Source organism: Dipodomys ordii, unplaced genomic scaffold (assembly GCF_000151885.1).
Source record: "Dipodomys ordii isolate 6190 unplaced genomic scaffold, Dord_2.0 Scaffold201, whole genome shotgun sequence".
Taxonomy (NCBI): domain Eukaryota; kingdom Metazoa; phylum Chordata; class Mammalia; order Rodentia; family Heteromyidae; genus Dipodomys; species Dipodomys ordii.
The window spans coordinates 1,434,235-1,460,195 of record NW_012267417.1 but is presented as its reverse complement, the minus strand read 5'-3'; the positions used below and the strand labels follow the sequence as shown (position 1 = coordinate 1,460,195).

Here is a 25,961-nt window from a genome sequence, read left to right as displayed (position 1 = left end):
AAAAAAATGTTGCTACCACTACTGGGCATACTCCTTTTAATCACTTACTTATTTATAACCCTGGCAGGGTATTTCATTTCTGAATTGGACTTAATGTTTTGTAAAATAAGTATTTCTTCATCCTAAGAATGGTTGGAAGTGTTTAAACAATGAAGGGCTACTTTTATTATATAATACACTGTTTTTAAGTTTGTTTAAAAAAGCACACACGAAACTGTAGTCTTAAATCACGGTTATAAGGAATTCATGTAAGAAGAATCTAAAGGCTGAAGGTTAGATTTTGTATATTTAAAAAATTGTTTTCTTCTGATCATTAAAGGGATTTTAGTTTAACATTTTCAACCTTTGTGTACAACGCATCTTGCTCAGTCACCTCTCCCATCATTTAAAAAACAACTTAAACATCTAGGAAAGAATCGGTCGGTTTTACTCTTATTAATCTTCACTAAGAAGAAGAAAAAAATCCAAGACAGTGTCGCTGACCCGAAAGGAAGTTTGTAAAAAATGTGCTTCCATTACGTGGCTTACACGAATTAGTGACCGTAAAAAAGTCCTGATTGTGTGGTCGAGACCACAGCTAAACAAGCCAGATTTCTGGCCCTGCTTTTGGAGGTTTTGCTCCTTGACAAACCTTTTTCCATTTCGCCTCCGCGGCACAGTGAATGCTCAGGTTATCTGGCAGTGACAGGAGAACCACGACCACAAACGCCAACACAGAAATCCCAAGATCGCCTTTTCTGTTTTCGAACCCGGGCCTCCGCTGCAGCCCCACAAGGCCCAGCGTCTCCCACCGAGCCACGGAGCCGGGCTCGTCCCCGCCCCGGGCGCGCCTCCGGCCGGCCCACTTCCGCTCGAGCCCGCCCCCACCGACCCGAGATTCGTCCGAACTTTTCCCGCGAAGCCGCGGATCTGCGGGTGGGGGCGAGGGCACGCTAGGCCGCACGCCAGGCCCCAGAGTGCACTGCGCGTACATGTGGGTGTGTGCGCGCGCGCAGCTCGGCTGTCGAGAGACCGCGGGAAAATTCCAAGAGTCGACACAAACACAAAGCCAAATAGGAAGGCAAGCCAAGTTCTCAAGCCACAAGAGCCCGGGCCGTGGCGTCCTTCCTGTCACGAGCCAAGTGCCAAAGCAGCGCTGGTGAGGACCACCCGGTAAGACAGGCCGCAGAACGAAGCGAAGACGGCTGGCATCCCCCAAGGGGCCTAGCGGACGCGTCAACTGAGGGTCGCGGTGCTGCACAGAGAGGGAGGGGAGACTCGCAAGGACGCCCGCCGTGCCCCGCGCCCCGAGGTGGGGAAGCCTGCCTTCCGCCGGGCGCACCTTAAAGAGGGGCGGTGGGAAGCGGCGTTCGGTAGCGCCAGCGCGATGGGCGGGGCTTAGAAGTGGGCGGACCCGTAGGTGGGCGTGGTCTTTGCGGGGGCGTGGCGAGCTCAGGGGGTGGAGCCGGCGAAGGGGTCACGTGGAAGGGAATCCCCAGAGCGGGAGGGGCTGGGAGTTGGCGTTTTGGGTGGGTTTGGTTCCTTGATCCTTGGGGGCTGGGTATTGAGTGGCGCCGAGGTGAATTTCTTATTGTTTTGCGTTGGATGGATCCGTGAGAGTTGTGACCTCTTATTTTATCCATCAGCTAGCCTGATTGTCTCCGCCGGAGTTCTAGTTAGGGGGTAGGCCCGCTTCGAAGAGGAGGCAGGGTGCAGACTCCGTCCCTCCCGTCCTCCTGCCTGTAGTGCTGGACCGAGAGAGGGTTAGGATTGGCGATCATCTCCCCTGAGCTCTTTGTTTGAATGCTGGGCCAAATCATATGAAAAGCCCTGAGGGATTTTTTTTTTTTTTTTTGGTGGTGGTGGGGGGGAGGTTTGTGGTGTTTCTTTAGGAGGGTACAGTTAGAGCTGTTAATCTTTTATGATTTAGTGTGTTCTAGTGTTCCGGGGTGCCGGCAAGACATGGTGGAGGGTGTGTGTGTGTGTTCCTGAAACTTGACAAGTTTGGGACTAGAATCTTAAGGAAAGAGGCCAAGGAATTTTCCAGCAAAGACGTTGTATATTCCTGGACTTTTGTTCTAGTCCGAACAGTTTGAAAACTCCTGGGTCCTCCTAATTTCCGTCTAACCTGTGTCCCATTTAATGCAACTAAACTATAATATGTTTGACTAACCACTTATCAAATAAGCACAGCATGCTTGGGCCACCCAACTTCAGCTATTTGTGAATGTCGCTTATGTTTAGTGGTAGACAGCTCAGAACATTTTCTCATTATACCCTCAAGGAAGGAGGAAGGGTTGTTACAAAGGAGAGCATTCATATCATGTGTTGGGATCATTCATTATATAAGTTTAGATAGAAAACATGTTTACTGTGACTTTATCCATTTTAACTTAAATCAAATGATGTTTCCGTGTAATGTACTGTACCAGATTCAAGTGGAAAGAGGCACTCCTATGTATCACTCATAAGAAAGACTACATTAAAAAAAGAATTTGTTTTTCCTACTTTCTTCTAATTCTACTTCTCCAGAATGAACTTTTTATCCTAGTACTTTATTTTAATTCTTTTTTTTTCTTTTTATATTCTGTCTGATGTGTGTGTGTGCGTGCCTGGTATGCCAGTACTCAGGGCCTTTGCATTTTCCCTTGGCTGTTCCTCATGAGTGGTTGTCTACCATTTGAGTAGGAAGAAAATCCATTCTTTTTTTTTTTTTTGCTGATCAAGAGATAAGAGCCTCATATTGGCATCAGGTAGAATTTGTATTTTGATTTTTACAAATGGTCCTAACCTTGGGCATGCCAAGTCATTAAAAAAAAGCACAAGAGATCCTGAATAATTATTGTTCTTATACATCTTAACAATTATAATTAATATAGAATCTTAATTTAGATGAATCAGCAAAAACTAAAAAAATCACCATGAGCCCTGAGAAGGAAATTAATTTTAAAATCAAATAATATTTAATAAAATAAATACTTATAATATTAAACAAAGAGATAAGAGCCTTATAGACTCAGTTCTCAGAATTATAGATGTGAGCCTCTGCTTGATTTCTTAACAGTTTATTAAGGCATCAGAAAAGAAAGACGAAGTATTGGTATGGCTGGAAGATAGATTGGTGCATGTATGTGAAACTGTACATTTTAAAGTAAATGGTATCTTTAACTAGCTCCATATTTCTGCAAGTAGTTCCAGTAATAATTATATAGATTTTTTATTTATAAAAGCCGGCTACGGGGAGGCCAGCCTGACCAATAGAAAGTTGGCTTGATGATCTAGGCCACAGACAGATGAAAAGGAATCTCAATTGTAGTTCCAAGATGGTAGTGGTGGAGCCTCAATCCAGGCTAGATTTCAGCCAAATAGAATTTTTAAAAACTTTATTTTAGGCTAGGATATGCACATTCTGTACTTGTTTGTGGATCCTGAATAATTCCTTCCTTCCTTCCTTGTGGGGCTTGAACTCTGGGCCTGGGCGCTGTCCCTCAGTTCTTCAGCTCAAGGCGAATGTTCTACCACTTGAACCATAGTGCCACTTCTGATTTTCTGAGTGGTTTTATTGGCAGTAAGAGTCTTATGGACTTTCCTGCCTGGGCTAGCTTTGAACTGGATCCTCAGATCTCAGCCTCCTGAGTAGCTAGAATTACAGGTGTGTGAGTCACCAATACTCGGTTGAATAATTTCTTAATATAAGAAAACATTCAAATGAAAGGTTCTTTGAGTTTCTGTGTTTTAGTAAAACCACTACATGTGGAGAAGGTAAAATAAAGATTCAGATAACAATTCCTTTTTTTTTCCTTTTTACTAAATATGGAACATTGTTGTTGTTGTTACTGTTGTTGCTATTACATGGCCTTGCTTTGGACCATGATATGGATCATTCTGTTGGGCTCTTCATAAACTTCTGGGCACAGAGAGATTATTTCCTTGTTAAGAACTATATTACTCAATTTTTTTGTTAGCTTAACAATACACAAGGTGGGTATTATAAATAAAAGTAGTTTACTTAGCTTATAGTTCTGGAGGTTCACAAGCATTATTCCAATATTTGTGTGGTGAGGATCTTCAGGCTGCACCATAACGTGATAGGTGACATCGTGGCAGGAATATGTGCAAAGTTGAGAGATCACATGTTAAAAAGCAAATAAGATTTCTTGAGCCAAGATCTTTTTATAATGATGTGTGGAACTAACTGGGGTCCTGAAAGAGCTACATTAATTCCTACTGAGAGCAGCGGTCCCATAAATTGATTATTTCTCATTGGGCCCTCATCTTTTAAAGGTTATTTTGCTTCAATACTACCACATCAAGGCCATTCTTCTAGCTTATATACTTTTGGAAGACAAAGCAAATCTAAATCATGACAAAGAGAATCTATAATCTTCCTTGATTATACATTTCTGATTCTTTTCTCTAGTTAAAAGAAGATAGAGTTCATATGGAAGTTAGTTTTTATTTTTTGTGTTTTTTTGGGGGGTATGGTATTGGGCCTTGAATTCAGGTATTGTACTTTTCCTTGGCATTTTTTGTTCATAGTTAGCACTCTTACCATTTGAATTATGCCTCCATTTCTGGCTTTTTGCTGGTTAATTGGAGATGAGAGTCTTGGATTGGTCTGCATGGGCTTGGCTCTGAACCAGGATCCTGATTTCATCCTTCTGAGTAGCTAATTCTGTAGGTATAACTGGTCTCATTATGTAGCCCTGGCCTTGAACTCTTGATTCTTCTACTTGGGTTTCACAACTGCTGAGATTATAGGCATGTACCACCCCACCTGGCTTCTGTTAACCACCTTCCTCCCCCCCCCATTTCTATGAAGTTTTCTTTTATGCATATTTCATATTTGTGTAATATATAATATGTAATCTTTTATTTGTGATTTTTTTCATTTAATAGTGCTTCAAGGTTCATCTATCTGTAGCAAATATCAGTACTTCATTTCTTTTTAGGGTTAATATTCCATTGTTTGGTCTTGCCGTCTTTGTGTATATGTAAGCCTGCTGTGAAAATTTCATGTTGAAATTTTTATTGGACACATGATTACTTTTTTCTTTTTTTGGTAAAGGGATTTGAATTTACGGTCCTTGTGCTCCCTTGGCTTAATTGTTCACGGTTGATGCTCTGCCACTTGAGCCATACCTTCAGCCCACTTTTTGTCTGGTTAATTGGAAATGAGTCTTTTGGAATTTTCTGCCTGGGCTGGCTTCAAAGTTGTCTTCTACGTCTCAGCCTCCTGGGTAGCTAGGATTATAGAAAAAGCTGTCAGCTTTTCTAGACATTTTGTATAAGTGGACACAGAATAAGTGCTCCCTGTGTCTGGCTTCTTTTTAGTAGTGTAGTGATTTTGAGACATATCAGTACTTTGTTCCTTTTTGTTGTTGACTACTAATCTGTTGTTTGTATTTTGTTCAGCAGGTGATGGACATTTTAGGAGCATTTACTTTTTGGCCATTATAGATTAGGCTGCTGTAAACATTTGTATGCAAGTCATTGGTCATAAGTTTTTGTTTTGTACCGATATATGAATGGATTTTCTGGGTGATGTATAAATTTAACTCTTTAAAAATCTACCAAACTTGCCATCAAAAACCCAAAGTGTAGCCACTGGAAATCAGTAAGGAGGCTCCTATTGTAGCACTCATGGGCATATATCCAAAGAAATGTAAAGATACAATAGAGATACTCATTCACCTATGTTTATCTTAACAACATTACAGTAGGTAATTGGTAGAATCAGCCTAAATCACCCTCAAGTGATAAATAGCAAAATAAAATGTGATAAACACAAACAACACACACACATACACACATTTAGAATGGAGTGGTATGTAGCCATAAAGAAGAATGAAATTATGTTGCTTGCAGGAAAATGGATAGGACTGGAAATATCGTGTTAAATCAAGCAGATTCAAAAGGATATGTAGACCTAAAAAACAAATGATATGAGTGTAAAATGACTTTGGGGTGGAAACCATCAAGAGTGAGGAGAGTGAAAGGGGAAGGTAATAAAGGGGGTGAATATGATCCAAGAACATGCATATGTGAAAATAGAGTAATGGAAATCATTAAGATTGAAGGGGAAAGAGGTATAAGAAAGAGTAATAAAGGGGTTGAATATGATCAAAGTACATGCATTTATGGAATGATTACATATGTACATGCATATATGGGATGATTATAGTGAAACCCTTTTGTATAATTAATCAACAAAACAAAAAGGGAGGAGTGGGAATCTGTCAAGCTTTTCTAGTGTGATTATACTGTTACATTCCCACCAGCAGTGAGTGTGGCCTTTCACTTTTCCATATTTGTACCAACATTTATTATTATATCTTTTTAATTATAGTCATCATGGTGGGTTCTTTAAATTTGCACATAAATTTTAATATTAGCCTGTCATTCCTCCTCCCCCTAAACTACCCAGCTGCAATGGAATTTGAAAGGAATTATATTAAATGGAAAGATTTGTTTGTTGCTAGTATATGCAAATACAGTGATTTTGTATATTGATCTTGCATTGTAATCTGTAACCTTGCTGATTTTGATTTATTTCTAGTGGGTGTTTTATTTTGGTGAATTCCATAGGATTTTTTACGCACAGCATTATATATGTGAAAACAGTTTTTACTTTTCCTTTTCATTTGATGCCATTAATTTTCTTTTTTGTCTTATTGCTCTGGTAAGAAACTCTAGTACATTGCTAATAGCAGTGGAGAGTATAGATCTTCTTCATTTGTTTCTGATCATAGAAGGAAAGCATTAAATCTTTGCTATAGGTTATTATTTTAGTTCTAAGTTGTTTAAATACTGTTTATTGGATTGCGGGATTTTCCTTCTGTTACTAGATTTTTAAGAATTCTTAGGAACAAATGTTGGAAATGTTACTCGTCTGAATCTGTTGATATGATCATGTGACTTTGTTCTTTTATTCTATTGTTTTTATTACATTCATCTATTAATATTAGCATTCCTGGGACAAATCCCTGTTGGTCATGTTATCTATCTATAGCTGGATTTGGTTTTACATTTTTTGTTTTTTTATGATTTTTGCTTATTTTCATGGGAAGCCTTGGAGGGTGTTACTTTTCTCTTTTGACTTTAGTATTAGTGGTCTTAATAGCTGGGCATCTCGTGGCTCTTGCCCATAATCCTAGCTACTTACGATGCCGAGTTACTAGGATCACAGTTTGAAGCCAAGCCTTGGTAGGAAAATCCTTGAGGCTCTTTAGTTAGCCACCAAAAAGCTAGACATGGAGCGGTAACTCAAGTGGTAGAGCGCTAGCCTTGAGCAAATAAGCTCGGGGCCAGTGCCGGTGCCCTGAGCTCAGGCTTCAGGATTGGTGACGCACACACTAGTGGTCCTAGAGTGATTGCTGTGGGAATATGGACCCATTTGTCTGTAAAGTTTGTGAAGTTAGTATTCTTTTTTTTTTTTTTTTACACATTTGGTAGACTTCTTCCATGAAACAGTTTCTGGATTTTTCTTTACAGAGACATTTAAAGTTACTAATCTTGTGTCTGCGCGGGTTCCCTGTATGTGTGCGCATGCGCGTCCGCCAGTGCGGCCGGCTCCTGACTTCCGCGCGCGGCGCCTGGCTGTTTGCAGCTTCCTTTCAGTGGCTGTTGGGCTGTTGCATTCATTCCAGGAGTGTTTTGCCTAGCGCTGGCTCCCAGGCGGGCATGTGCCTTCTCTACCCTGGACTTCCCGAGTACATGGTGGTCGACGGCACCCAGTAGTCATTTTGAGAGTTCTCTGTGGCCATTTGTTTTGACACTTAAGCCACGGGGTTTTTACGGGATGCATGGTCATTGCTTTGGGTTTTGTCATCCAACTCTGAGGTGCAGGATTGAACTTCGTTGCCTTATGTTCTTCGTGGACTCGTATATCTTCATTTTATAACCATTCATTTAACACATTTTAAGCATTGTGGTAAGTGACATCCTAGATTGCTTCCTGCCTGGCTAATGTTGTGCAGCATTAACTGGGGGTGGGAAGGCCTATGACAATTTTAGTGTGGTAAAGAAAGATTGCTTAATGTCATCCATCTGCTGTTAGTGTAATATTTGTATTATTTAACACAGTGAATACAATACTCTTCATAAAAACATATACTTACTATCAAAATATTAAATGAACAAAAATCTCACTTACTGGGTACTGGTACTTTACATCTGTAGCTCTGGCTACTCACTAAGCTGAGGTCCAAGGATTGTGATTCAAAGCTAGGCCAAACAGAAAAGACCATGAGACTCATATCCAGTTAACAATGAAAAAGCCAAAAATGGTCTGTGGCTCAAGTGGTGGAATACCAGCCTTAAATGGAAAAGTTAAGGGTCAGTGCCCAACCCCTGATTTCAAGCCCCCATACCTGTCCCAAACAAGCAAACAACAACAAAAGCAGCCTCACCAAAGTTCTTTTGAACTTTATGATGGGTTGTAAGGTACCCCTTTGTAAAAATAAATATGATTTAGTTTGTAAATTACATATTGCCATCCCTTTTGCAGACATTTTTTGGCTTATGCATAATGTTTAAAGATTTTTGAGTCAATTACTAACATTTACACACTAAGAATACACCTTTAAAAAAATCCACATTTCCAGCTTTTTTTTCTTTCCAAAATCACTTTCATTGATACATATATGTGTAGTACATGTGTGCTCCCTCCCTCTCCTCTCTCTCTCTATTTTTTCCTCTGTGGTTCTTTTCTTTTTTTATTGTAAAGGTGATGTCCAATGGGGTTACAGTTACATAAGTAAGATAATGAGTTCATTTCTTTTTGAACAGTGTTTCCCCTTCCTCATTTTCTCCTGCTCCCCTGCACTCTCCTCCCCCTACCCCCAAGTTGTAAAGTTCATTTCCAACATAGTGTATAGTGAGTGGATCACTGTTGATGTCCAGCTTTTTAAAGTGAAAGGCAGAGCCAGGCACCAATGGCTCACTTTTAGCTACACAGGAAACTGAGAGCTGAGGCTTGCAGTTCAAAGCCATTCTGGGCAGGCAAATATGTGAGACACACTGTGTGTGTGTGTGTGCGTGCGTGTGTGTGTGTGTGCGTGTGTGTGAGTGTGCATGTATGTGCATGCATGTGCCAGTCCTGGGCCTGAACTCAGGGCCTGGGCCCTGTACCTGAACTTTTTTGCTCAAGGATAGCACTTTACCACTTGAGTTACAGCTCCACATCTGGATTTTTTGGTGTTTAAATTGGAGATAAGAGTCTTATTGGCTTTTGTGCTGGGGCTGGTTTTGAACCGCGATTCTCAGATATCTGCCTCATGAGCAGCTAGGATCACAGCCATCAATCACTGATGCCTAGCTGTGAGACTCTTATCTCCCAATTAACCACCAAAAAACTGCTATGGGTCAAGTGGTTGAGCACTAGCTTTAAGCAAAAAAGCTCAGAGACAGAGCCTGTGCCCTGAGTTCAAGCCCCAGGACTGACCAAAAAAAAAAAAAAAAGCTGAAAGGCAGCTTGACTATATTATGTTGGCGCTCTCTTTTGGCAGCTGCTGGTGAGAGCTAAGTCCTGGCTGTCGTCTTTGGCAGAGCTATGTATTCTGCTTGCCTCTGGCCCATCTGTATTCTTTGCTCATTTAATTTATCCATGTGGACATTTCATGTCTAAAGTAATTTACTAACTTTGAAATAATTTCAAAATAAATTTAGTTGTCAAACTAACACAGGAAAAATAGTTCAAAACAAACTTATCCTACTTGTTGGGGAAGTATGTTCCCTTGAGTCCAAAGTTTCATCTCCCATAGAAAGATTATTATTCCTAAAAAGTAATAAATAGCCGGGTGCCGGTGGCTCATGCCTGTAATCCTAGCTACTCAGGAGGCTGAGATCTGAGGATCGAGGTTCAAAGCCAGCCCGGGCAGGAAAGTTCGTGAGAATCTTATCTCCAATAAACCGCTAGAAAACCGGAAGTTGCGCTGCGGCTTAAGTGGTAGAGTGCTTGCCTTGAGCTGAAGAGCACAAGGACAGCACCCAGGCCCAGAGTTCAAGCCCCAGGACCGACAAGAAAAAAAGTGATAAATATCTTTTAGGAATTAGTACTTTTTTTGGTATTAATGTTTTTAATTAATTAACTAATTATTATTTTGTCGGTCGTGGGGCTTGAACTTTGGGCTTGGGCGCTGTCCCTGTGCTCTTCAGCTCAAGGCCAGCATTCTACCGCTTGAGCCGCAGTGCCACTTCCAGTTTTCTAGTGGTTTATTGGAGATAAGAGTCTCATGGATTTTCCTGCCTGAGCTGGCACGATCCTCAGATCTGAGCCTCCTGAGTAACTAGTATTACAGGCATGAGGCACCAGCACCTGGCTAATTAATTTTTTTTTAGCATTTTTTACTTGTTTGGTTCTTCTATGCATTTCTAGCATTAATGTGTGGTTATAAACCCTATTGATATTTTGTACATTCCAGATTGTATTCACATATGTTATTTGTGAGTCTTATAATAACCATATGTACCAATGTAAGATAGGCTGAGTAGACTAGGTATGTGACACAGTGATAGTGTGCTTGCCTAAGCATGCATGAGGCCTTGGTCTTTCTGTCTCTCTGTCTCTATCTCTGTCTCCCTGTCTGTCTGTCTCATACACACAAAAGGAAAAGAAAAAAAAGGAAATAAAGTAGGGCCTTTCAAAAGAATTAATTTGGCTCAGAATTAGGGCATTCCTAAGAGATAGTCCAGCAGAATATAGCTTCTTTCTGAAGAATCTCATGGGTTACTTGTGTTAATGCATCCTTTAAAAGTCCTAATCATTGTGGCATGAGCACCATTTTCAGTAATCTAAAGAACTGAGCATTTCTGCTTACACATACACATTCAACTGACTTTATCAAAAAACAGTCACCTTCAATAATTTCTCTGAAATGTTTATGGAGAAGGAATCTGAAATTAGTGGCAAGGCTGTTGACTGATTTCCAGGGAAACGAATTCCTGTTTGGTCCTCTTTATACCAGTAGCCCATGTCCCAGGGCAGCTGAAGCTTCCCATTGATGCATTCTTAAGCAAGCCTTTGGCAGGCTTTCTGTTGCATCTTTCTACTGTGTAAATAATTGCATTAGAAGAAAAGTAATTTTTGAATACTGCCTAACCAGTTTTGTGCTTGGTAATGTGCTCTGAGACCCTCAGTGAAGCCAGCAAGCAAATTAGATCCACAGTGTATTTGATATGTGTATTTTTTTCCCAAATGAAATTTGAATTCCACAAACACAAATTGAGTAATTTTCCAAATGTTTGTATATGAATGCAAGTTTTTTTGTCCTATCCTTCTGTAACCAATACCATAAAACTTCTGAAGGTTCATGATGGATTTGTTGTACAATGTTAATCTAAAACAAAACTTTATTCTGACTAAACTTGTAGCTATTGAGATACTAAACCCATTTTCATTGATCAGTACAACATGTTGGTACCAACCAGATCTTAAAAATGTGTAAAGAAGTACCTTATTATAGTTGTAAACATGAGTGCAGCTGTTACAGATCTAGCAAAACCTCAGATTAAACAATTTCACATTTACTGAAGATGACATTCCAGACCCATTTTTCATAATATAAACACTCTGAGACATACCTTTGAAATGAGTGGAATTGTCATTAATATTAATGCCACTGAATTCAAGGCTGAGAAGTCATTTCTTTTCATGCTTTATTTGTCACTCCTAATTTTAGAATGAAATATACTTTTAACCTAAAGTATAGCATATTTATTCACAGCCAGAAAATAATTGACTCTATTGCTTTTGAATGGTAGGAATGTAGTAATATAGTATAAGTGTTTTTTTCTTCTTTCTGGTCTTTAACATAAATGAATACATTAGATGAAATTTGGCAAGAAGTACCTGTTAATGAACTCCAAGTACATTGGCCAATTAAAAAAATAAAGGACATTGAGAATAGTTGCTATTTAAGGATTCTATTTGTGTGACATTTTAATTTTTCATTTAAGGAGAGAATTTTATTCTAAGTGAATCTGAGCATATTGCTTGTGGTCTTCTAGTTAGATTTGAGTGAGATCAGTGTTCAAAACATGTACCATTCTAATTTGGTTTTCCCCTCAGTTTCCACTTAATAGAACAAATAGTGAGGGATTGGCATAGCTATTTTCTTTGTGATTTCCTGATAATTATGTGTTATTTTTGTCAAATTTAACACTACACATGTGTCTTTTGGAAGCTGAGTAATTGGAGCTTTGGCTTGGTTGTGTGTGTGTGTGTGTGTGTGTGTGTGTGTGTGTGTGCGCGCATGTGTGCATGTCTGTGTGTATTTTGGTTTTTGTTTGCTTGCTTGTTGGTGAGTGTAATATAAGATTCCATCTCATTATTGAATTTCTTTTTTTGGGGGGGGGTGTCTCTGTTCATGGGGCCTGAACTCGGCCTGGGCGCTGTCCCTCAGCTCTTCAGCTCAAGGCTAGCGCTCTACCACTTGAGCCACAGCGCCACTTCCAGCTTTTTTCTTTTTGCTTATGTGGTGCTGAGGAATCGAACCCAAGGCCTCAGGCATGCAAGGCAAGCGCTCTACCACTGAGCCACCTTCCCAGCCCCTGAATTTCTTAATTAGACTTTTGGTAAGTCTTTATACTAGATAATGGAATTGTTAAATAGCTGTCTCTTGATAAGCTGTCCTTATATTAAAGAGAAGCAGTATTTATCACAAGATGGTTACATTTCTCTCACTTAAAGTTCCTTAAATCCAGTTAAGTGTTTTTCTTCCTTCCTTCCTTCCTTCCTTCCTTCTTTCTTTCTTTTTTTTTTTTTGCTGGTCATGGGGTCTGAACTCTGGGCCTGGGCACTGTCCCTCAGCTCTTCAGCTCAAGGCTAGTGCTCTACCACTGGAGCCACTTCTGGCTTTTTATGCTTACGTGGTGCTGAGGAATTGTACCCAGGGCCTCATGCATGCAAGGCAATCAGTCCACCACTGACCCACCTTAATAGCCAACAGTTAAGTGTTTTTCTGGTGAGATTTGAAGCCAACTATTATCAAGTTCCATGCTCTAACTTAAGGCTGGAATTGTGAAAATAAACCACCAATATGGTAATATTATATTCAGTTACTTTATGTTTTTCATATATACTGCACAATAATTTAGAACAAATTTGAGATGCATTTTGTACATCATAAAATTAACCAATTTGTAAGTATATAATCCAGTGATTATTAGTAGGTTCACAATTGTTCATCCATCACCATAATTTTAGAACATTTTCATCACATAAAAATATTTTGTAAGTTAGTAGTAATCTCTTAACTCTCTCTACCACCTAATAGTGTCATATTCAGAGGAACTTTGGATATTTCTAACAACATATAAAGTACTTAGTGGCTGGGTACCCATGGTTTATGCCTGTAATCCTAGCTATTCAGGAGGCTAAGATCTGAGGATCACAGTTTGAAGCCACCAGGGAGGGAAAGTTCATGAGACTCTTACCTCCAATTTACCAAAAGGCTGGAAGTTGGAGCCGTGGTTCAAGTGGTAGAGTGCTAGCCTTGAGCAACGAAACTTAGAGATGGTAACACCAGGCTCTACAAGTTTAAGTCCCAGGATTGGCACACATACACAGAAAAAGTATACTATATTGATAGATACTATTGCCTTAATTCTTCCTTCCTTCTTTCCTTTTTTATATTTTTCTTTTCTTTTAAATTTAAGATAACTGTGGAGGTTTCTTTCAGCCCTTAGTGTTTAGTTAAAATTCTATAAAATTTAAGATAACCGTGGAGGTTTCTTTCAGCCCTTAGTGTTTAGTTAAAATTCTATATTTTGAGAAGGAAATCTGGCCAGATACACAGAGCTTGTTCCTTTCTAGTTTAGATACCTTTTTGCAGTTGCTCTGTGATTTTTTCTTTACATGTTGACCATGTTTACTGTATTTTCTTTCTTGGCTTTCTTTCTTTGGGGGCACATCTTTAATATTTTCCTAAAGCAGAATGTATGGGGATTAAGTTATTTTTAGCCATTGCCTGTTGGATGTTTTGTTATTCCAGTCACATTTGATTGATAGCTGGTCTGAATATAGAATATCAGGTTGGAAACAATTTTCCTTGAGAATTGTGAAAGCAATGTTTCATTTCCTTCTACTTTTTTGTGTTTCTACAATATTGTGATGTTGTACCTCAGTGTGATTTTCTTTTCATCCATTCTGTTGGATTAGCTCTTTGAACATAGAAACTCGTGTCTTTCAGTTCTAAGAGCATTTTTGTTGGTTATAGCTTCCCCTATTTTCTTTGGTGCTTCTTTTTTTTTTTTCCTTTCCTTTTTTTTTTATTGTGAAAATACTGTACAGAGGAGTTACAATTACATGGGCAAGATAATGAGTACATTTCTTATCAAGCATTGTAGCCTCCTCCTTTGTTTCCCTTTCCCATCCTCCCCCAGCCCTCCCCCCCCTCTTTGGTGCTTCTTTATTTGGAGTGCCACCTCCAGGATATATCCTTCAATTTTCTTATGTTTCTTCTATTTTCCACTATCTTGTGGTTTTTTCTTTCTCTCTACTTTTTGAACATCTTTTTTTTTTTGTCGGTCGTGGGGCTTGAACTCTGGGCCTGGGCGCTGTCCCTCAGCTCTTCAGCTCAAGGCAAATGCTCTACCACTTGAGCTACAGCGCCACTTCCGGTTTTCTGGTGGTTTATTGAAGATAGGAGTCTCATGGTCTCTCCTGCCCGGGCTGGCTTTGAACCGCGATCCTCAGATCTCAGCCTCCTGAATAGCTAGGATTACAGGCGTGAGCTACCAGCGCCCGGCCTTTTTGAACATCTTAACAGCTTTACATTTCTCTTTTTTAATAGAAAATTTCACTTCTGTTATCATATTTTAAACTTCCAAGTTAGTTCCCTGAATGTTCTTATGCTTAGTAGTCTCTGTTGTGAATGTAGTATTAAAGCTTCTCTACTATGAAGTTATTGACAGTAGGTCTTCTTGTAATGCTCCCTTTCACTCTATATGTTTTCCCTCTTCTTTTTTACAGTGATGGGGATGGAATGCAGTTTCTGCATAATAGGCAAGTGCCTCATCCTAGCTCCCAACCCTATTGCTTTTGTGTATATATTTTGGTTCCATCTTTCATTATAGAGACTTCTTCAGGTATCTGATTTTCTGGTTATATTTAGGGCTGGATTGTAAAAGTTGATTAGAAACTTCAAGAACACTGACTTTTAGATTCCTTTAAGGTGATCTAGTTGGGCTGTATGTTGGGGAAGCCCCTTATGCCTATCTATATTCTTGGATTCTAGGCACATCTGAGTGGCTTGTCATCTGTAAGTCAGCCTACCAGAGATCCAGGTAGAAAACTCAGAATGGGGAGTGGTATTTCAGCATTTGCCATTCTAGTTTACAGATTTATTTTTTTATATTTACTGATGCCTTTGTTTCCTGATCCTTGGGGACAGATCAAGTGATATAAAATGACATGTCAAATAAGCAACTTTCTCATAATCTTTCCCAGGTTAAGTTTTATCTGTTGTATTAAATCGATCACTACTTTCACATGTTTTCTAGTTTATGAAATTATATTGATTTTTCTTTTATGTTTTCATCTTAATGAAAGAATTAAAATTAAATACTTTTATTTTAGTAGGACTCCAGGAAGGAATGGGGGATTTCTGTGTTGGATCTACTTTATTTATAGAGAAATTGCTGCAAAAAACACCTTTATCTTTATTTTCCTTTAATAATTTAAATTCTAATGCTAAAGTTTTCCCTCTATACATACTTTCTCTCTAATGTGGCACACAAAAAGGGTATGTGTTTAAATTATGATTGTTATGCCTACTTTAACCAGTGCCCATTATTGTGGCTTCTAGACCTATTTCTTCTTTGTGTGGTCTTACAAAAAATAATTGCAGGAGAGAAACAAAACCCTAACTTTGGTGGCACTCTGCATTAAATAATTCCAGATGTATATTTTCCCTACATATAGAAAGAACCTACACTATGCTGTGATTGTTCTTTTCATCCTCCCTTGTCTTTCCAATTTCATTTAATTTTAACCTCAATTCCAGACTAGTTTTGTGCAGTCTTTGGCCTGTTGCCTTGCTGTCTTTGCCCCATCACAAATGTGTCTCTTGGCAAAGAGTGTAAATGATGGTGGTCTTTGCATTTTGACTTGGGAGCACCCCGAGTCAGCAGTAATGTTTAGTACTACAAGTGCCAGGGTGGGATAACCACACATCCCTGGACTTGAATTTTAAAGTTGTCAGTTGTTCTGTAAGCTGTGGTTTAGGGATCAACTTGAAGAGATTGAATTTACTTCCTACAGACTTCTTTTTCTTGGTTATCATCTGACATTTTCCCCTATTATTATGCATTTTATTCTTTTATTACTTTTGGGTTAAGACTTTCCCTTTACTCATTTTATTTTGATCTTCTTATTTTCTCCTCCTCCTCCTTTCAGCTTCCTTGGACTCATCCCATTTTTGTGATCCTTATCAGATTTCCTTCTCCTTGAATCTCATGATTTAATTTTTCAATAGATGGGGATAGAACAGTGAAAAGAGGAAGGTGGGGTATAAATACTATTTACTGATTGTTTACTATAGTGCTATATATTAAGGAACATAATTCCTTTATAATTCATAGTGGGAGACCATAGAATTGACTGTTTACTAGTATTAAGAGCTTTCATGTGCACACCTTTAAAGAAATGATTGACAATGTACTCATTTCCTAAGAATTCATGATGCATTGTAGAAAAAAGGACCAACCTATAGATGTACAAGATACATATAGCAGCAAAGGTAAACCAACATAACAAGCAGTGTGATAGTAGTGACATAACATTGTGAAATAAAAATGGACAGACTGGATTTGAGAATGAAAAAAATGCATTGTATTTGTAGGATTTATTTGAAGAAAAGCAACTAGAGACTAAAGGATAGAACCTATTCAGGACTCAGACAAGGATTTTTTTTTCCCCTAGAAGACAGATATAGCCAATAGTTACATTTTTGAATTGGTCACCTTTTTTTTTTTAATGTGGTTTGAATGTAGGTATTTGTTACATATAACCTTATACGTAGCAATAGAATTACTGTTAATGAACCACTGTGTATCAGTAATACGAGTTACATAGAATTTCTTAAAATAATGTGTTCTTCATCTTTGAGGGAAATTCTACTTGAAATGAGAAAATCTCATATTACTCATTTCAAATTGTTGGGATTTTGTTATTACTCAAAAGTTCAGTAAATTTTAGAAGCTAGTTATTAATTGACCTCAGTTCTACACATTTGTGTTTCTTCGCAAGTATACCCTTACAGCTCAAATAAAGTTAAAAGCAGGGTAAATGGTGTGTGCTTGCAACATCAGCCTAAAACTGTATTTTTTTGTCTGTCAATACTTGAATTACAAAAAAAAAAAGCCTTTCAGAACATGACTGCATTTTAGAATTTTGTTCAAAATCATACTCAAAGAACTTCTGTGGCTCAAAGCTAGCATTCTATCACTTGAGCTACAGCTTCATTTTTTTTTTAAAGTAGTTTATTGGAGTGAAGAGTCTCATAGACTTTCCTGCCTGAGCTGGCTTTAAACTATGATCCTTAGATCTAAAGCATCCTGAGTGGCTAGGATGACAGGTGTGAGCCACTGGTTCTCAGCCTACAACAAAATTTTAAAACCTAGAGCCAAAACCTTTGAGACTTAGAATGCTTGAAATTATCTGATGTTAGTGTATGTCTTATTGTAGTTAGAGAGCTTTGGGTTTGTGTTAATGGTATGAGAATGATTCTTGCATTTCAGTACTGTACCTTGCTTGGTTGTACAGATGGTACATACTACATAAAACTAGTATAACAATGCCAGTTCATTTTACTCATTTTAAATAACAATCTTTGTGCACAGGCAACGACAGAATGGGTGGACATGTCTCCTTTGTTGCCTGCTGCTGAGGTCTATTCATTTGTCTCAGCAGAGCTAGTCTAGTTTTCCTTAAGCACAAGATTCTTTTTCCACTTAACATAACTGTTTTCATGGTTAATTACCTCAGTCTTTGTTTCTTCAATTAAATGTTAGCAGACTGACTAAACCCTCCATACCTCACAGTCATATTATTCTTGGCTAGTCCTTTTCTCTTCTTCCCTGGGGCTTTATTTACCTTCTCTGTTGGTTGTTTCCACACCCATCTTTAGCTCAGGTATGTTTCCTAACCTTCATTAAACTCATGTAACTCACACTTATTGGGCCTCTTCATTTGGGTGCCCAAGAATCTGATAGTCGTCCTAATTTTTCTCTCATACCTAGTATAGATGCTCTTTGACTTGTGATGGGGTTATGTCCTTATTAACCCATCACAGGTTGAAAATTTCACATTGAAAATACATTTAAGTTCATGAGATGTATATAATATAAATATGTAACACCTAACCAAATATTCTAACTTAGTAATACAGTACTTTGTATAGGATGAGTTGTTTTCTCTCATGGTTGGGAGGTATGACATTCTGCCCTGCCAGAATTTTGAGAGAGAATCATACCATATATCATTAGCTTGAGAAAAGATAAAAATTCAAAATTTGAAGGATGTATGCTACTAAATGCATAGCACTTTTGCACCATCATAAGTTTAAAAATCCTGAATGGAACCATTACAAATTGGGGACTGCCTGTGTTTCTCTGTAGATCTCATGCCTTTAGACCTTAACCCCTCTAAGATAGTCTTCCGTCTTATAAAATATCACTCTTTCTAGTCCATTTTCAGCACTGTTCTGTGTGTGCTCTTTCTAAAATGAGAAACTGTTTTTTTTTTATCACTTTCATACTAAAAATCTGTTAGTGACTTCCATTTCTCTTAGGGAAATATCCAAAGTCCTTACTCTCTACAACCTTTCAAATCCATCTACTCCTTGCCTGAGCAGGTGGCAGTCTGGTCAGTTTTTATAGCCTGAAGCACCCTTCCCCCCCCCCCCCACTTAATCATGATGCTTTCTTTTCTAATGAGAAGCAAGATATTTTATTGTAGTTTCTTGTCATGTATATACTCATTTCCAAAAGATACATTATACATATTGCAACAAAGATGCTTATTACAAAAAGGGAGAGACCATGTAATAGTTGGTAAGTTCTTTTGAGAAATCTGTCTAGAAGCTATGTTTGATTTTATTTTAATGTTTTTATTAGAAACTAGAAAGAACTTCTATGAACCTGACTCAAGTAATAGAGATGATTAGATGTCACCACAGGTCTGCATTTCTCCCCACAAGTGGAGTGAATCAACATCTCCATTTGTAGCAATTGCCCAGACATGCCAACAACAGTGAACTGAAGGATGTGGGCATCTGTATCTCCCTATAAAAGTGTAGGGTTTATGAAAGTCTTGAGGAAGGAAGAGAAGGGAATGAAGGAAATCTGTTACAAGTAGGAGGATAAAAAATGGAGAAATTCAAATACAAAGCAATGTAATCTTTGGCCTTTATCTCTTATCTAGATGGTCTAAATGTTAATCTCTATTATTAAGAAATCCTTTTAAGCCTTGCTTTAGAAAGGAGTCATACTTTCTATTCTTTTTGGCTTGTTAGCCTGCACTTTGTCTCCTGGCAGGGCCTTGCCTTTATCTCATCAATGTGTTTCTTTCTATTCAGACATTGCTGTTCACTTCATGAAGTGCCACAGATAGTTCAGGTCTTGGTTACAAATCACTGGAAATCTTCTTTCAACCCCCAGTCTGTGCAAAGTATTCAATCTACTCCTCCATTCTACACAACATTCTCACTCTGCAGATTTAGTTTGTTACAAACTAAATGCAACTAGTGACTATGATTATTAGTCTTGTTCTTTGAAGTGAAAGGTTTTAAGAGTCAAGACATTTGACTAGACTTATGTGATGATTCTCTACTCCTTATTCATTAAAGCCCAAAGTTGCTTTTGGACCTCACTATAGTTTTGAAATACTTAAGAAGTAATGTGCCATGAACTATTTTGTGGATGAGAGCTACCCCACTCCAGTTGACTCTGAATGCTAGTATTTGTTCGTTCATGATGTTCTCTAATTTGGTGTGTTCTCCAGCCATAAAGCAGCCTAGTCTTGGCCCATCACATATCTTATACTCATGTTTAGCTAACTCAATACTCCTGCCTGCATTTTCTCTACTTTCTGTCTTCACAAACACATCCCTATGCTTGAAATATTGTAATCTATGAAATATATAATTTCCTAATATTCATGCTTTATTAAAACCATGTTGGAAAATATAAATGGAATACAAAGAAACTATCCTTGGGCAAGAAAATAAATTTAACAAAGACATATGGATTTGATGTGGGGACTAAGTGGTAGAGCGCTTGCCTTGCATGCATGAGGCCCTGGGTTCGATTCCTCAGCACCACATATGCAAAAAGAAAAAAGCCAGAAGTGGCGCTGTAGCTCAAGTGGTAGAGTGCTAGCCTTGAGCTGAAGAGCTGAGGGACAGCGCCCAGGCCCAGAGTTCAGGCACCACGACTGGACCCCCCCCAAAAAAAATTCAAATCTGTTTTTTTTTTTTTTTGTCGGTCATAGGGCTTGAACTCGGCCTGAGCACTGTCCCTCAGCTCTTCAGCTCAAGGCTAGTGCTCTACCACTTGAGCTACAGTACCACTTCTGGTTTTCTTTTTTTTTTTTAATGGGGATAAGAGTTTCATGGACTTTCCTGCCCGGGTTGGTTTGAACTGTGATCCTCAGATCTCAGCCTCCAGAGCAGCTAAGATTACAGCTGTGAGCCAATAGTGCCTGGCATGTTGAGGTTTTAATTTTTATTTTTGGTAGTGCTGAGGTGTGAACTCAGGGTTTCATGCTTGCTAGCCAGGTTATTGCATGCACCACACTTGAATCATGCCCTTAACTCTTTTTTAGCGTTAGTTATTTTTTTGAATAGAATCTTACACATTTTGTCCTATGCTTGGTGCAGACTATAGTCCTCTTATCTATACTCTCCATCAGTGTGGTATAGAGGATCATAAAATAGGTCTGTTTTCAGTTTTCAATGAATCTTTATACTGATTCACTTAGTGCTTACACTAGTTTATATTCCTATCATTAGTGTATGAGGTTTCCTTTTTCTCTTATCAGTAGTTATTTGTTTTCTTCATGATTGCTCTGACTAGGATGAGATGGAATCTCACTGTAGTTTTGGCTTAAACATTTGAACATTTCTTCATGTATTTTTTTCTTATTATTTCTTTTTTTCTCTTTAATTTTTTTATTGTGAAAATACTGTACAGAAGGGTTACAATTACATGGGCAAGATAATCAGTACATTTCTTATCAAGCATTGTAGCCTCCTCCTTTGTTTCCCCTTCCCATCCCATCCTCCCTCCAACCCCCCACTCAACCCTCCTCCTCCCCCGCACCAAAGTTGTAAAGTTCATGTATTTTTTTAAGCTTTACCCAAATTCTGAGAGCTGCTCAATTCCTTTGCTTATTAATTTGATCATTTTTATGCTGTTTAGGTTTTTTTTTGCTCTTTGTATATTCTGGATATTAGTCTTCATTCACTGAATAGATTGTAAGGATTTTCTCCTATTCTTTGTTGTCTCTTGATATTGGCACTTGTTTTCTTTGATGTGCAGAAGGTTTTTACTTTTTTTTGTTTAGTGGTACTGAGGATTGAACTCAGGATCTTGAGCTTTCAAGACAGGAACCATACCACTTGAGGCACATACTTTCAGTCTTTTTCTGCATTTTTGAGGTAGGGTCTTAGTAGCCTGGACTATGATTCTCTCACTTGCCTTCCCATGTTGCTAGAGATGACAGGCACAGATCACTGCATCCAATATTGTGCTTTCCTTGAAGTTTGGATAACAGGTGTATGCTACCAAGCTCAGCCATTGGTTGAGATGGAGTGTAGTGGCCTTCTTTTTATTCAAGCTGGCCTCAGATCACAATCCTCTAATCTTCACTTTCCAAGTAACTAGGATTACAGGTGTGTACCACTTTGCGAAGTATAAACTTTTTACTTTGCTGTAATACTATCTGTTAATTCTTACTCTTATTTCCTAGGAAGTTGGAGTTCAGAAAGTAATTGCCTATGCCTGTGTCCTTCAGTGTTTTTCCATAGTAGTTTCAACATTTCAGATCTTTACTCTTTGATCTATTTTTAATTGATTTTTGTACAGGGTGAGAGATAGGGGGACTAGTCTTGTTCTTCTGTCGCTAGATAGCCTGTTCCTCACCATTTGGAGTAGAGTCTTGTTTTTTTTTCTTCATTGTGGTTTTGGTTTTTGTCAATTATCAGATGACTATAGCTGTTTGAGTCTGTCCTCTGTTTTGTTTGGTTGTTTTTCATGTCTGTTTCTGTGCCAGTACCCTGATGGTTTTATTACTAGGGATCTCTACGGTAGTTTGAAGTCTGGTATTGTGTACCTCCATCATTGTTCTTTTTGTTCAGGTCTACCTTTTCTTTTCTCCTCTTTCTCTCTCTCTTAATTTCTTTTCCCCATCCCTCCCCCACTTCCCCTTCTCTTTCTTTCCCTTTCCTTCCCTCCCCTTTTCTGTGTTTTGGTCCTAGGGCTTGAACACAGGGCCTGGGCCCTGTTCCTGAGGGATCTCCCCCCCCTCCCCTCCCCCCTGGTCTCATGGCTAATGCTCTACCACTTGAGCCAAAATTTATTGCCAGACTTTTTAAAAAAATATAATTGTCAAGATACTGTACAGAGGGGTTACAGTTACATGAGTAAGGTAATGAGTACATTTCCTATCAAGCATTGTTACCCCCTCCTTTGTTTTTCCCTTACCATCCCTTCCCTCTGGATATGACTCTAATGGACTTTCCTGTCTAGGCTGGCTTTGAACTGTGATCCGCAGATCTCAGCCTTCTGAAATAGCTAGGATTATAGGCATTAGCCACTAGCACCCAGCTCAGGACTGCTTTTGCTATTCACAGTCATGTATACTTCATATAAATTTTAGAATGATTTTTCTATTTCTGTGATGAATGACATTAGGATTTTCATGGTAATTACATTGAATCTGTAGATTGCTTTTAGAAAATAGTCATTTCCTTGTTATTATTATTTTTAACCTATCCTGGGGTTAGAACTCTGCACCTGGGTGCTCTCCTTGGACTTCTTTTGCTCAAAGCTCATGCACTACCACTCGAGTCATAGCACTACTTCGGCTTTTTCTGAGTAGTTTCTTGGAGATAAAAGTCTCATGGACTTTCCTGCCTACATTGGCTTTGAACTGTGACCCTCAGATCTCAGTCTCCTGAGTATTTAGGATTAGAACCACTGGTGCCTGGCTAAAATTGCCATTTTCATAATATTAATTTTACCAATCCATGAACATTTTGGTTCTTCCTGTTTTCTTTCTTTCTTTTTTTTTGGGGGTCCAGTCATGGGCCTGAACTCTGGGCCTTGGCACTGTCCCTCAGCTCTTCAGCTCAAGGCTAGCACTCTACCACTTGAGCCACAGCGCCACTTCTGGCTTTTTTTCTTTTGCTTATGTGGTGCTTTTGCTTATGTGGTGCTTTTGCTTATGTGGTGCTGAGGAATTGAACCCAGGGCCTCAAGCATGCAAGGCAAGCACTCTACCACTGAGCCATCTTCCCAGCCCAGGTTCTTCCTGTTTTCTGTTGTCTTCAGTTTCTTTCTTCAAGATTTTCACTCCAGAGGTCTTTCACTTCCTTAGTTAAGTTTCACACTAGGTATTTTGTTTTTAAAAAAAAGATACTGAGAATGGAATTATTTTTTATTTTCTTAATTTATTATTGGTGTATAGAAAAGCTACTGAGTTTTGTATGTTAATTTTATATATTGCTATATTGCCGAAAGTATTGATCAGATCTAGGAGTGTTTTGGTAAAATATTCAGGCCCTTTTAAGCATAGAAGCATATTATTTGCCAATAGGAGTATTTAGCATCTTCCGTATTTGAATTCTTTTTGTTTCTTTCTCTTGCCTTATTGTTAAGAATTACAGCAGTATATTGGACAAGAGTGGGGAGAGTAGACACTCTTGTCTCATTCTTGACTTTAGAGGAAATGATTTCTGTTTTTCCCCATTTAGTATGCTCTTGGCTATAGATTTGTCATGTCTATTTCTAGTTTCTTATGATTATGTGATGATTATGTGATTTTTGTTGTTGACCCTGTCATATGTTCTATTTTATTTACCGATTTACATGTGTTGAACCATCCTTGCATTCCTGGAATTAAACCAACTTGATCATGTTATATAATCCTTTAATTTTTGAGATTTTTTTTTTTAGCATATATGACTTATACAAGGGGAATTTAATCGTGATGTTGAGTTGTACAATGTACCCCATCAACCTTATCCCCTCTGTCCTTCTTCCTTATCCTTTCTTCAACCTTAAAACAGTTTAAACTGGCTTTATTCTTTAGTATTCCTTTTATTTTTGGTATGATGTCAGTACTGGATCTTGATCTCAAGGCCTCACTTTCTCATGCTTTTTACTGAAAATTGGACCCTACCACATGAACCACACCTCCAATTCTGGCTTTTTCCTAAGTAATTAGAGATAACTTTCTTGGCTTTGTCTGTGTGGGATGACTTGGAACCATGATCCTCAGACTAGCTAGGAGGCTAAAGGTGTGAGCATTGGTACCCAGCTCATTATGCTCTTTTCATATATGGGTGTAAAGTACTTAGACCATATTCACTCTCATTTACCCTCTCCAATCCACCCTACTTATTCCCACAGATAGCTACCTCCCAAGTATCTTGCCATTCACATCTAAACATTTGTATTTATATATATTCTTTAATTTTTTTTTGCTGGTACTAGGGCATGGTGCTTTAGCACTTGAGTGAAACCTCTATTCCTTCCTTTTGCTAATTAGTTGGAGGAAGAGTCTCTCAGACTTTTCTGCTTGGGCTAGCTTTGAACCTTTGGATTTTAGCCTCCTGAGTAGCTGGGATTGCAGGCATTAGCTAATGGGTGCCTTGCAATATTTGGCTTTTTGAACTTGACTTAACTTGCTGAACACAATGATCTCCAGCTCCATTCACTTTCCTATAAGTAATATAATTTCATATATCTTTGTGGCTGAGTAATATTCCATGGTACATATATACCATATTTTCTTTCTTATTTTATTGGTTGTTGGGTATCTTGACTGACGCCATAGGTTGGCTATTATGAAGTTACAATAAACATGGGCTATGCAGGTGTTTTTCCTGTATATTGATTCTGTCCATTTTGTATATATGCCTAATAGTGCTATGGTAGGGTTATTATAGATAGATCTATATTTAATGTTTTGAGGAGACTCTCTACTTATTTCCATAGTGATTGCACTAGTTTACATTTGCAACAATAGTGTATAAAGGTCCTATTTTCCCTGCACCCTCACCAGCATTTTTTTGGCTGGCTGGCTGGCTTCTTTCTCGACTCTCTCTCTCTCTCTTTTTCTTTCTTTGCATTTTTGTACCTTGAAAAGCAACTGTGTTGAATTAGTTGCTCTAAAGAAATGTAACCTTTTTGGTTGGACAAATGGGATTGCATGAAATTGCAGAGTTTCTACATGGCAAAGGACATAGCTAGCAAGATCAATAGAAAGCCCACGGATTGGGAGATCTTCACAAGCCATACAGTGGACAAGCGTCTCATCTAAAAAAATACTTAGAACTGGGGCTGGGAAGGTGGCTCAGTGGTAGAGCGCTTGCCTTGCATGCCTGAGGCCCTGGGTTCGATTCTCCAGCACCACATAAGCAAAAAGAAAAAAGCCAGAAGTGGCACTATGGCTCAAGTGGTAGAGTACTAGCCTTGAGCTGAAGAGCTGAGGGACAGTGCCCAGGCCGAGTTTGGGCCCCACAACTGGACCTCCCAAAAAATACTTAGAAATCAAAAAACTAAATCCCCCAACCACAAATCCTCCAAGAAACAAATGCTCAATAAACAAGTGGGCTAAAGACTTAAAGAGAAAGTTTTCTGAAGAGGAAATATGAGAATGGCCAATAGACACATGAAGAAATGCTCAACTTCTCTAGCCATAAAAGAAATGCAAAGTTGTCATGTCCAAAACGAGCTTTACAACTTCGGTGTGG

General features: G+C 38.7%; 1 protein-coding gene across 1 annotated transcript in view; it reads left to right on the top strand.

Moving 5' to 3' along the window:
• Nucleotides 1-1,004: 1,004 nt before the first annotated feature.
• Nucleotides 1,005-25,961, top strand: part of Fancc (Fanconi anemia, complementation group C) — a 192,152-nt gene continuing 167,195 nt past the window's right edge. The window contains exon 1 of the mRNA XM_013034930.1: nucleotides 1,005-1,152. The gene's annotated coding sequence lies outside the window, so the exon portion shown is untranslated. The remainder of the gene's footprint in view (nucleotides 1,153-25,961) is intronic.